General features: G+C 51.3%; 1 protein-coding gene across 2 annotated transcripts in view; it reads right to left on the bottom strand.

Annotated features, from left to right (window-relative positions):
• The window catches only part of LOC142488002 (uncharacterized), a 376,604-nt gene that overhangs the window by 160,737 nt on the left and 202,992 nt on the right, over positions 1-12,875 (bottom strand). The gene's annotated exons all lie outside the window — the stretch shown is intronic.

Below are 12,875 nucleotides of genomic sequence, written 5' to 3'. Positions count from 1 at the left end.
TGTGGGGAGTCAAGGCCTCAGCTCTAGCCTGGGGATTTCTGGCCTAGGGCAGAAGCTCGCAGCTCTCTGACCCCCTTCTTTCCCCCTCTGTGTCCTCAGCCTGACTGAACAATCCCTTTCTGCACACAACATTGTATCAAATCCCCTGCTGCAGAGAATCTGCAAGTCTCAGTGGCTGGCTGGCTACAGGTGATAGGGATCATTGGGCATTCCCCAGAGGCTGCTGGGAGATATAGTCCACTCAGGACCTCTTTCCTATGGGAACCGCGTGCGCGATCTCTCCTGCACCTGTGCGAAGCTGTAATGGCCGCCGCTATGCTTAACTGCGCCTGCACAACTTCCCAGAGCTCCTGCACACTTGTAATGGCCACCGCTACCCTTGCCAACTTCTGCGCATTGCGCGAACCTCGCGCCACAACCAAGATGGCGGCGCCCACCGGGAGAAGTCGCCGTCTTCTTCCACCACTGCCACAGGGGTAAGACAGGGGGCAAAGGAAAATCAGGGATACCGGGAGTGACCCCCTTACACATATATATTAAAATAATCCGTTCGGCTGGGCCAAGCGGGCTACAAATTGCCAGATCCTCATGCCGGAGAGGATTCTACACGGTGGCCAATTTTCAGCTCGCTGAAACCCACCAAACCGGAGTTACAATAAATGACTTTAAATGCACATTTACAGAAGTTGCATTTCTCTGCCATTGAAGTCAATGGCAGAAACCCAAATTAAACAATTAACCATACTCCATTCTGTTGCTTAGAGAGGGTCGGGAATTGCCATGCAGTCATGCCGGAACGATGACTACATGGTGGCCAAATCCCCGCCCTCTGGTCCTTACAGAACCGGAGTTATGGGTTCCAGGTTTTTAGTTTTTGACTTAGCCGTTGTTACCTCGCGGCTTTTACCTCCATTGGAATACATAGGGGCGGCGCCGCCATAGGATTCAATGGGACCTCCGCTGCTATTGGAGTCAATGGGCAACCCACACTTTTCACAGTTAACCCTGCTCCGTTCGGTTGAGGGGAGAGGGCTGGAAATTGCCCTAATCATAATAAATCTCTTTTCAAGAGAATACCAAGAGGACAATTTCTGCGTTTACGCAGAAATTGTTCCTCACTTGATGATTATATTATGAGGTCATCAGATTTGAAAGAACGTTCCTTAAACAGAGGTTATGCCATTCAGGATCTGAATGAGGCCTTTGAATATGCATTGTCAAGAGATAGGAATCACCTTATAAGTATGGTCAATATCAACACTGACATAGGGACCAATGTTCAGTCACATACCAATTCTGATGAACCCCTGTATTTCATCACTCATGTAGCCCTGGTAAGAAATTGGGCTATATATCTATCCTCCTACTGGTGTAAGCCCTGCTAAGGGCAGGCTGCCAGTAGTTATCATGGGTTTTCCCCACATCAAGCCCTGCTTTGAGTGGTGAAGGTAGACCACCTGACCCCGTGTGGAAGGCAAGAGACACAGGGGAGGGGCCTGCTGACATAATGATGGGCAGGGCTGTCTCAATTTAGTTGCCAGTTCCTGTCTGTGACATGCAGTTAGTGTTGAAGTGCCTGACTGGACAGTCAGAGCAGAGTGAGTTAGCTAGGTTCCTGAGCAGTAGGGCCTAGTTAGCAATAGATGGACCAGTGCCCCTCACCCTGCTTAGGAGGTGAGGGAAGAGTTGGCCCCACCCTGAGTGCCTGTGACTTGGGGTGGTGGCAGGGAACAACTGAAAGCCCCCAGACCATCCTGAAGGGGTACAGTCTGGAGAAAGAAGATCTGCTGTACCTGATTGCTGCTGCTGTGTGCTGCTGTGTACAATAAAGGAACTGTTGCTACTTTTATAAAAGACTTGAGTGAGAGTGAAATCTCTCGCCCCATCGAGGGGTTCTCTGGAAGGATTTCACCCTACCCTGATAGGGCTTGCCAGAGATGGAGGCGCTGTATCACCACTAAAAGATGAAGGCAAGAACCCCAGAAGCCTGTCCCTGTTGTCCCCCATACCATCGCGGGAGACTCAGGCCCTCCTGTTGCCAGCAGGTATGCACCACCCAGACATATGTAGCCAGACCTCAGTACACCCTAGGGGTCTGATCTGCGACCGGGTGGGGTCTATGGGTTACATTTGGAGGCACTGCTGAGATCCAGAAACAGGACAGGCTTTCAGCGAAGCAGAGCTGGAAGTGTTAGGTACATCTTCCATGCAAGTGCTGTAGAAAGTAGGGCGCAATTGCACATCAGGGGTAGTCGAGAGAGTATGTCCTCTCGCACAGTACGCCCTGGGTGCCCTAAGAGGGTGTTGTAAGAAGGGTATCTGGCTATAGCTGTCCTAGTCCCTTGAGGCAGATAGTGTATGGCAACTGGGGGGGTTAGCCTGTTAACTAGTCCAGGGACCATGGCCCAGGGTCTGCACTATGTGTGGCCAAAAGTAGGAGACGCCCGTACTTAGGGAGATGCCCGGTACACTAGCCAGCACCCACATAAAACACACCACAGAGTACTTGCAGGAACCGTCAGCGAGTGCGGTGTACCAAGAAAGAGTTCTGCCTAGCCTGGGGTATGCCATACATCATATCAGTGGGTAAAGTATGGGCTTGCGTGTACTGACTGATCTGTGTGGTTGATTGAAGTGCTGGTTGGTTAAAGTGTGTGCAGTTAGAACCAGAAGGAAAGGGAAGTACTGGATATACTAGCAGGGGTGGCTGTTTTTGGGGAGTGTGCAGTGGGTTAATCTATTTTTAAAGTGTGCTGTAATTTGAAGCCTGTAACTTTTTTCCCCTTTCTCCTGCCTGAGGCAGAGTGGGTGTGGTTGGTTAATTGGCTGGCCTAACACACCTGCAGTGGGTGGGGTTAGTTAATTGATAAACTAACACACCTGGTGGGTGTCCCTATTTAAACAGAGGCTTCTAACGAATCCTGAGCTTGCGTGTACTGACTGATTGTCATGAGAGAGAGGATTTGGCCCGGGATTAAAGGGGTTACACCCCATTTGGCCACCCTCTACTCTCACCTGGGAAGCAAGGGGTTAACTGGACTGAGGTCCAGTAATGTGTTTTTTGCCTTGCTTCAGTATCCATATGCTTAGTCCCCTATATAAATGTATTGTGTTATCCTGGTGTTTGCACTCACACATACACTAGGGTTGATGCGGGAGGGAAGGGGTTAATGTTCATTTAGTGATTATAGCCCTTTGTTCCCTTTTCCCGCCTTTTCAGGCTCCATTTTGCAGCCTTCAATAGGTCGCCATTGAGCCTCCATGCGTTCTAATGGCAAAAGTAGCGGTTTTGGACCTGTTTTCCAGCGACGACCAGCAGGTGGCGTCCAAGAGGAGGAGTGGCAGTTTCCCATTGTAAGTCAATGGGCTCATTGACTTCAATGGAGATTCCTCAACGCCGGCCTCGAGGAACAGGATGGCAGCCATCCAAACCGCAAAAGTGGATACAATGTCTTTGAAAAGAGTTTAATCACTTCTGTCAAGTTCAAAGACAATTGGCGTGGGAATCTTAGGTTCTAGGGCCCCTGGGAATAAAGTTCTTTTTGCCCCTAGCTCCTAGGAACCCCCACACACGATCCACACCGGGTCCAGGAATGAGAGACCCCCGTAAGGGGTCGAGCGGAGGAGGGTCGCGCCATTGACTTCAATGGCGGAGCGGAGGTCCCATTGAATCTAATGGCGGCGGGCGCCATGCATTGTCAATGGCGGCGCCGGCCATTGATTCCAATGGGGAAAAGCCGCGTGGTGTAAAAACGACTAAGTGTGAAATGATGAAAAATGTAAGTCCATATCTCCGGTTCTGGAAGGACCCAGGGGGATGGGATTTGTGTGGCATGTAGCCAAGGCTCTGGCTTTAATGCATGACCCTTCCCAGCCCCCTCCGACCAACCAGACGGAGTGTGGACGAATGTAAAGATTTGTGGTTTTTCCCATAGACTTCAATGGCGGCGGTTTCTCCATTGAAAGCCTATGGCGGGGAACCCCATTGACTGCAATGGCGGAGTTGTTTTCAATGGGGAACGAGTGAAAAGCAGAGATTCATTTTTTAAAGGGAAGAATCCTGTATTTTAAAAATGTGTTAAAGTGCATTTCTGTATCTCCGGTTCTGGAGGTCGCAGAGTTGAAATTTGGCCAATATGTAGGGTCACTGTAGGCATTAAAAACTGGCAGATTCAAAGACTTCCGGTGACGTCATCCAAGATGGTGGGTTAGTCAGGGAGCTCCAAGAACCCTCGAGCATAAAACGATTAAAAGGCTCTTTTCCCCCCTACAAAACCACCGGAGACTAACTCGCAAAAATGTCTGAACCACACAGCATGTCACACAAAGCAAAAGCGCAAGCTCCAAAGGGCGTACCAAAGTACTTTCAGCCGCAGCAGAAGCGCGGATCAGAAAGCATGCAGGGAGCCCAAGATGGCGTCGTACACCACGCGGCCGCATCCCCGCAACGGGACAGAGACCAGCCCGCCGAGGAACCAACCCTGGAAAGGGAAATAACGCGCACCTACCTAGAAGAGCTGCTCTCAAGCATGCATGACAGGATTCACAAAACCCTCCAGCAGGATCTTAAGGAGATGGTGTCAGGCTTAAAAGAAGAACTAGGAAACCTCACACAGAGAACGGAGGACCTGGAAAGCAGACTGGAAGAATCCCTACAGGCCCAAGCCGCAGCAGACGATGAAATTATGCGCCTGGGAGAAGAAATCAGGTTCCTGAAAGACGGAATGGAGGACCAGGAGAACCGGGACTGGAGACAGAATCTACGGATTCGGAATGTCCCGGAAACGGTTCTCCCTGAACTAATAAAGCCTTACCTGATTGATCTTTTCAGCACGCTCTGCACGGGCCTTGACGGAAGAGACCTGGAAATAGATTGCGCGCACCGCGCACTGGGTCCCCGATCAAACGACCCAAAAAGAAGACGAGACATTATAGTACGTCTCCATAGCTACTCCACGAAAGAGAAAGTGATGGCGACGAGCAGAGAAGCTAATAACCTTACATTCCAGAAAGAGCCCGTGCAAATATTCAGTGATCTCGCTAGGATCACAGTCGAGCGACGCCGAGAGCTCAAGCCCCTCACCCAACTGCTGCGAGAAAACAACATACCCTACAGATGGGGATTCCCGTTCCGGCTCGTTTTAAGCAGAGGAGGAAAGCAGCGATCACTCAGACTGCCAGAAGAGATGCCAGGATTCACTCGAGAGCTGGGCCTGACACTGCCACCTACGCGGGACAACGAGCAGAGGGAGACGCGAGGAGCAAGTCAAGAGCGGAGACCCTTCAGAGCGTCGGAGAGGCTGGCCGGTCAGCATGGGCAGAAAACCTGATCACCCGGCAGAGAAGCCCTGCGACCCGGGGCCTTTGATTCCCATCTAAGGGCCCCGGGGGAGGGTGGAGGGCCCCTGTCTGCCCATTTATCTTTTATACTGTTGACCAGCTGATCCGGGAGGCCCCGGGCGTCCCACGGCCTGGATGGCGGGAGCTTACGCATACCCCTTCGGTACCAAAACAGGCGAGTTGAGATGCGCGGAGGCGGGAGAGGGGAAACCCGATCCCTAAGGCAGCTCCATCTGCTAAGCCCCGCTGGGAACTCCTCGACCTATCCGCAGACAGAGGACTCCATCGTCCAGACCAGGTTTGAATATTCCCGCCCAGATAAACGTTATATCTGGGTCCGGCAAGACATAGCCGGTCCCCTACCCAGACTGATACAGGAAGGCCCGTTACCTCCATTGAGGCTGTTGAACTACCCATGCAAGTTACACCCCCCCCCCCCCCCCACTTTCATATGTTGATTAACTCCCTGTTAAAAGACAAACTATAGTTACGTTAAAAAGTTTCTCACTACTGGCTGCCCCAACAAGCTAAAAAGCAGCCCAATATCCCCCCCTCTACCCCCCCTCCTTCTATCCCCCCCCCACCTTCCTCTCTCCCCCCCTCAGTGCTTTAAAATGGGCGCGAAACAAAGTAAACCAGCATGCTCCCACAACGCCGCGGTTAACACTGTATTACCAGATGCAAACAGTCTAATGTGTATCTCATACTGCTCCCATCAAATTGCCCGTTGACCCCCCCCCTTTACACCCCCCGCCTTTACACCCCCCCCTCTCCCCACCCCACCAGCCCCCCCCCTCCCCCTCCCCCTCCCTTCCCCCACCAACCCTATTGTATTGAAAGATGTAAGCAATTTAATGTGTATATCCAAATGTGACTACCTGCGGACTTACAGCAACATTCCCATGGACTCACCCCTACCTCCCCCCCTTATTCTCCTCCCCCTTCCCCTGCCCCCCCTCTCCCTCCCCTCCCCCCGCTTCCCCACCCCCCTCCTCCCCAACCCCTTCCCCCCTCCTCCCCAACCCCTCCCCCCACCTCTCCCCCCTCCCCCATCCCTCCCCTCGCCCTCCTCCCCCCCTCTCCCTCCCCCGCCTCCCCCCCTCTCCCTCCCCTCCCAAGATAATGCAGTTGATGTGGTCTACTTAGATTTTGCAAAGGCTTTTGATACGGTTTCACACAAGAGGTTGGTGAGCAAAATAAAGAAAATTGGACTCAGTAATAATATATGCATCTGGATTGAAAACTGGTTAAAGGACAGACAACAGAGGGTTGTCATAAATTGAACTTTTTCAGGTTGGGCTAAAGTCGTGAGTGGAGTACCTCAGGGATCGGTACTGGGACCCCTGCTTTTTAACTTGTTTATTAATGACCTTGAGGTTGGGATCGAGAGCAAAGTCTCCATCTTTGCTGATGATACTAAATTGTGTAAGGTAATAGAATCAGAGCAGGATGTAATTTCTCTTCAGAAGGACTTGGAGAGACTGGAAACGTGGGCAGGTAAATGGCAGATGAGGTTTAATACAGATAAATGTAAGGTTATGCATTTGGGATGCAAGAATAAAAAGGCGACTTACAAATGAAATGGAGATATATTGGGGGAATCCTTGATGGAGAAGGATTTAGGGGTGCTTGTAGACAGCAGGCTTAGCAATAGTGCCCAATGTCATGCAGTAACTGCAAAGGCAAACAAGATCTTGGGGCCTATGCAGAGAGCAGCGAATTTTAAAATTGGCGAATTTATTAAAAAGTAGCTTTTTTGGAGAGTTTTATTCTCCATATGCAGAAAAGTGCGAATTCTACTATGTTTAACATGGATGCGTGTGGCGAGTTTAAATTGGCGAGATGCGCGCTTCAGAAACGTGTAAAAACAAATTCGCGCCTTTTTTTTCCCTTTGCAATGGCCGCGAGCGGCAGCTTCTTGCCAGTTTTTTCTGGCGAGGCAAAAAGGAGACAATCGCGCCATTTTATTGGCGCGAACAGCCGCTAGATGCCGTTCGCGCCTCTCTGCATACGGATATTTTTAAAACTGGCGAGATTGAGGTTCTCGCCAGCCGCGAGGCGAGTTTTACAAATAGAAAAGAAAAATTGGCGCGTTTTTCGGAACTCGCCATTTTCTGCTGCTTTCTGCGCGATTTTCTCCAAAAAATGGCGAATTTCGAAATAGCGCTGCTCTCTGCATAGGCCCCCTTATCTTGCATCAAACGGGGCAATGGATGGAAGGGAAATAAACATAATTATGCCCCTTTACAAAGCATTAGTAAGACCACACCTTGAATATGGAGTACAATTTTGGGCACCAATCCTAAGAAAATACATCATGGAACTAGAGAGAGTGCAGAGAAGAGCCACCAAATTAACAAAGGGGATGGACATTCTAACTTATGAGGAGAGGCTAGCTAAATTAGATTTATTTACATTAGAAAAGAGGCGTCTAAGAAGGGATATGATAACTATATACAAATATATTCAGGGACAATACAAGGAGCTTTCAAAATAACTATTCATCCCACGGGCAGTACAAAGGTCTCGGGGCCATCCCTTAAGGTTGGAGGAAAGGAAATTTCACCAGCAACAAAGGAAAGGGGTCTTTACAGAAAGGGCAGTTCAAATGTGGAATTCATTACCCATGGAGACTGTGATGGCAGATACAATAGATTTGTTCAAAAAAAGGTTGGACATCTTTTTAGATGGGAAAGGTATACAGGGATATACCAAATAAGTATACATGGGAAGGATGTTGATCCAGGGATTAATCCGATTGCCAATTCTTGGAGTCAGGAAGGAATACATTTTTCCCCTTAATGGGGTTTTTTGTTTGCCTTCCTCTGGATCAATAAGTAAGTATAGATATAGGATAAAGTATCGGTTGTCTAAATTTAGCATAGGTTGAACTTGATGGACCTACATCTTTTTTCAACCTCATCTACTATGTAACTATGTAACTATGTATGCAGAGAGTATCAGAGAAAGCAGTCAGTGAGCAGTCAGAGAACAGTCAGTGTCTAGGAACGAGTTGCACACTAGACACTGAGAATAGCGACAGTATACTTTTGGAGGGCTCACTAAAGATGGCGGCCGCCAATACATGTGCCCTGCGGGGCAAGAAGGAGTTAAAAATGGCGACAGCAGCGTCATACACGGCCCAGCAGATAGCAGCCGTCCCAAAATGGCGACTCCCGCCAAGCCTGGATCGTGTACGTGCCGCGTGCAAGCAAGCTGCCAGAGAAATGTGGCGAGAGATGTGCAGGGATTTGGCGCCAAACCCAGATCCCCTGCAGAAGGAGCTGAGCGGCGCGAAAGCCAAAAGCCCACCCACCTGTGCAGTGACTGGCCGACAGAAGAAGCCACGTCACGCTGAGCGAGAGAGTGCCCCTCCTCCTGTTTCCACCAGAGGGAGGGGGCACTGCAAGAGACAATCAGAGTCGTCCTCTCCAGCAGAAGGAGGGACAGGAAGTGAGAGCGAGGAACTTCACTTTTGCCTAACCATTGAAGAGCAAGGAGCTAACAAACTGAACTGTTCCACCCCTGCGTCAAAGATGTCTGAGTTAAGCATGACAACCTTCCAGTTTCCAGGAGGCTTCCTGCTGGTGGAGATTGACGGCCGAGAGTATCTCCTGTGCCTGTGCGTACACTGCAGGACACCCGGACCAGCCCCAAGCACGACAGCACGATGCCCTCAATGTGGCACGTTCTACCTATGGCCTACAGAGCCATGGCCTATGTTAAAGACGCCACGAAGTGCCTCGCCAGGAACCCTAACGGAGGTGGCGGAGGCGGCGGAAGAGGCTGCCCTAGTTCCCTGTATCACCGCTGAGGTGGGAACCAAGGCCCAGCCAACCAAAGAACTGAGAGATGTCCCGGCGGAGAAGAGCGCGACCGCAGTGGATGTATCGGAGCGGGCCCGTTTCGTACCAATGCCCACTGGCAGTGCGGCAAAAGACCCAGGTGACTCCCAAGCGGAGGAACCGGCAAAGGCGTCTTCAGAGGAAGAAGATGGCGTATCATTGCTGGCGATGTGCCTACCGGCGAACCACCCCAGCTGTAATAAAGATGGCGGTCCACTTACCAGAGAGAGGGAGCAGACGAGTCCAGACACCCACCGACGGCGAGCGCTGGTGCGGCCTGAGGCCCGTAGAAGTCCCACGGCTGTGGTGACTCTCAGTGCAGTGGAGACGGGATCCGAGATGGCTCTGGAGGAACCAAAGATCACCAGCCGGCAGCGGAGCGGTAAGGAGACACCCCCACCCTCGCCAGACGAAGACGGAACCTGCAGAGGGCGAGAGAGAGGCTTGCGGCCTACCTGCCCGTCCATAGACCAGATGATGCACCACCGCCCCTTCCGGTCCTCAACGCACTTCCGGTGCGAGACCACGGAGAGGATGGAGATTCCGCGGGCACCAGTGATGACGTCACTTCCGGGTCCGACTGGAAGAGGCCTGGGAGCGTTGTTCTCAGAGAGGAGGATGGCCACGGCAGCCGCGCTTGCAGCACTAAAGGCCCAAGGCGTTTCCCAAGGAGCACGAAGCGCGCCGGAAAGGGCAAGTCGAAAGATGCCCACTGGTCGCGGCATTGCCTGACTTCTGGACACTATAACGGACATTACCGATGCCCCAGTCCCTACCCCTAGCGCCATTGCCCCGGCCACTGCCCCTGCCCCGTCACGAGTAAAGACACCGGGCCCTAGCGGGGATAAGTTAACTAAGAATCCCAAGTACTCTACAGATTGGAGGGATTGGGAGCTCAGTGACGAAGGTTCTGATGGGGAGAAACCTTATGATTGTGTGATTCATGTACCTAATCCTGTGCCTTTTTCTCCTGTACATAGAGGTAGGGTCCGAAAGTCCCATACTACTGCAGAAGCAGGGCCTGTGAGTAAGGTGGTCCATAAGATGAACCCCACCATTTACACCGATGATACAAGAACTAGACGCAGGGGCTCGCACTCTACTGAGGTGGCCACGTCAGGTGTGTCCTCACGAGTGGAATCAGATGCAGGTACCAGTGAAGGTACAGGGAATGAGCACCAAGATAAGTGGTGGGCACCGCTGTTCACTGGGTACCACAAAGGTATGGACCGTACGCTGTTCTTGCTAATCATAAATAATATAGTTGACCATTGGTGGGCTGTAGGCGCCTTTTCTCCTCAGGAGGTGGCAGATGAGTTGGAGTTTCGTTACCAGGAGATTGAGCAGAAGAACATCCTTCCTAAGGGGGCTGCCATACTGTATGATGATGTTGCCCCAGAGGAGCCTGAGTTTTGGGTACTGCCAAGCAGGGCGGGTAACCGTAAACTTACCAAGCTTAGCCGAGCAGACAGGGCAATAGTGGCCAGGTATAGACAGTCTCATGGCTATGAGTACCCCTATGTGCCTGAGCTTATAATGCAGGAGATAGAGAAGCAGAGAGATACCTGGCTCCGGGAAGCAGTTATGGAATACTTACGAACTAGGTTCGGTAAGGCGGGTTATCACAACGAAGAGAAAATCTGTGATGTTATTCGGGCCTGGAGCATTGGGAGAAGCATCTACATGCATAGTGTAGTGTATCGGCCGGAGTATGGGTCGGTACAGCCGTACTATGTAAAAGTTACGGATCACAATGGGCGGGAAGTTAGGAAGCCTGACCCGCGCCATTATTATTAGTAGGTTCTCCATGTTGGGAGTTACCGTGTATCTTTTGTTCGCCATCTGGTTGTAACTCTCTGAGGTATGAGCACTAACAATAAATGTGTTTGTTTTCCAGATTGTTCACCTGCAGGATGGTGCTGCTAAATTTAGGTCCAAGTGGGGACCATTGGATTCCACCTGAGGGAGAGTGTAGCTCTGGTAAGAAATTGGGCTATATAGCTATCCTCCTACTGGTGTAAGCACTGCTAAGGGCAGGCTGCCAGTAGTTATCATCAAGGATTTCACCCTACCATGATAGGGCTTGCCAGAGATGGAGGCGCTGTATCACCACTAAAAGATGAAGGCAAGAACCCCAGAAGTCTGTCCCTGTTGTCCCCCATACCATCGCGGGAGACTCAGGCCCTCCTGTTGCCAGCAGGTATGCATCACCCACAGACATATGTAGCCAGACCTCAGTACACCCTAGGGGTCCGATCTGCGACCGGGGGGCGGGGGGGGGGGGGGGTGTCTATGTGTTACACTCAATACAGTGGCAATGTCAATGTAAAAAAAATGGCAATGTTAAAACAAACAATATTGAATTAAAAACATTTGTGCAAGAAAAATAAAAAACCTCTCCGCCACCCTCTCCCCTCCCCCCTTCACCTCTCTCCGCTCAGCATATTCTGCCTTTCTCTCCCCATTGGTCAGAGCAGGATCATGTGACCCTGCTCTGCACTCAAAAATCGAACCTTCTCCTACCCGGCTTTAACCATGTGATTTAGAAGTCAGCCTGGGTGCAACGCGGGAGTAAAGGCGGCCTTCCCTTTCTCTCCCCCCCCCCCCCCCTTCTCTTACCCCCAATGTGTCGTTCACCGTTTTCTTTGTTATCATTCATTGTTCTTATTATGTTAACTATGTTATGATATGTTGGAAAATGGCCTCATGTATAGACCAAAGTATGTATATTGTCTGGAAGCAGTAAGTATTGAAACCTGTATATGGGACCAATAAAAACAATCAAACCGAAGTGTTTAAACAAGCACCAATCTTGGGAGAGCTTCCGTGCCCACGCACAAGCCGTGTGAGCGGGGACGTCAGAATTCATATTACACGAAGGAACCTCGGCAAGCTCAGTGCTGTGCGTTCAACCTCCGCTCCCCCAGTCAGGCCGGTCCTAGTTAGTACCCTGTCGCGCACCTTTCCCCTGCGGTGCGTGACAGGTTTTCAGGTAGGCTGTGAAATTTGACCTCAAAGTTTGCGACGGAGGCGTAACCACTGAGGACGAACCAGCTGCGGGATGTCATGGCCACGCAAACGTTCCCTCTCCTCTCAGACCACAGATCGCGGTATAGCGCTGTGCACGCGCTGCACCCCGCCGGGCGCGCGTGCCACAGTGCTGACTTCCCGGACATACACGCTCACCCGCGCTCAGGTAAACAAAAAAATTATACTTTCCCACTCAACTACCTGCAATGCCCCACCGCGCGCGTGCGTGCGTACATGCAGGACACCCGGCGCTCATGCTTGGAGCACTCTCCGAGCATGAGCGTACTCAGCGCCAGCGGGGACTCAGCCTAAGAATGCTAAGTGGGGCAGTGTCCCTATGTAAGGGCCTGTCCCAGTAGCAGCCACACACAACCCTGGTTGTAGGTCGCCCCTGCACAATCTCCCTACCTACGGCGGTCTGACCGCAACCTCCGGCGGCAGTAAAGGGGGGGGCCAAGGGGGAGCCCAGCAGGAGACCTGGACACAGCAGCTTAAAAAAACCTATAATAACGTATTTGTTTCTGCCCTTGACATGTTAATGCGCTTTTACTCATAGTTTTCCTTAGGAGGTAACATGTATCTTATTATGTGTGTCTCTCTTCCCTGTCTGGCTTTACTGGGGGGAAAGGGAGGGAGAGAGGGGGAGAGAGAGAGAGTGGG

This window comes from Ascaphus truei, chromosome 2 (genome assembly GCF_040206685.1).
Source record: "Ascaphus truei isolate aAscTru1 chromosome 2, aAscTru1.hap1, whole genome shotgun sequence".
Classification (NCBI taxonomy): domain Eukaryota; kingdom Metazoa; phylum Chordata; class Amphibia; order Anura; family Ascaphidae; genus Ascaphus; species Ascaphus truei.
This window is presented reverse-complemented; position numbering and strand designations above follow the sequence as displayed.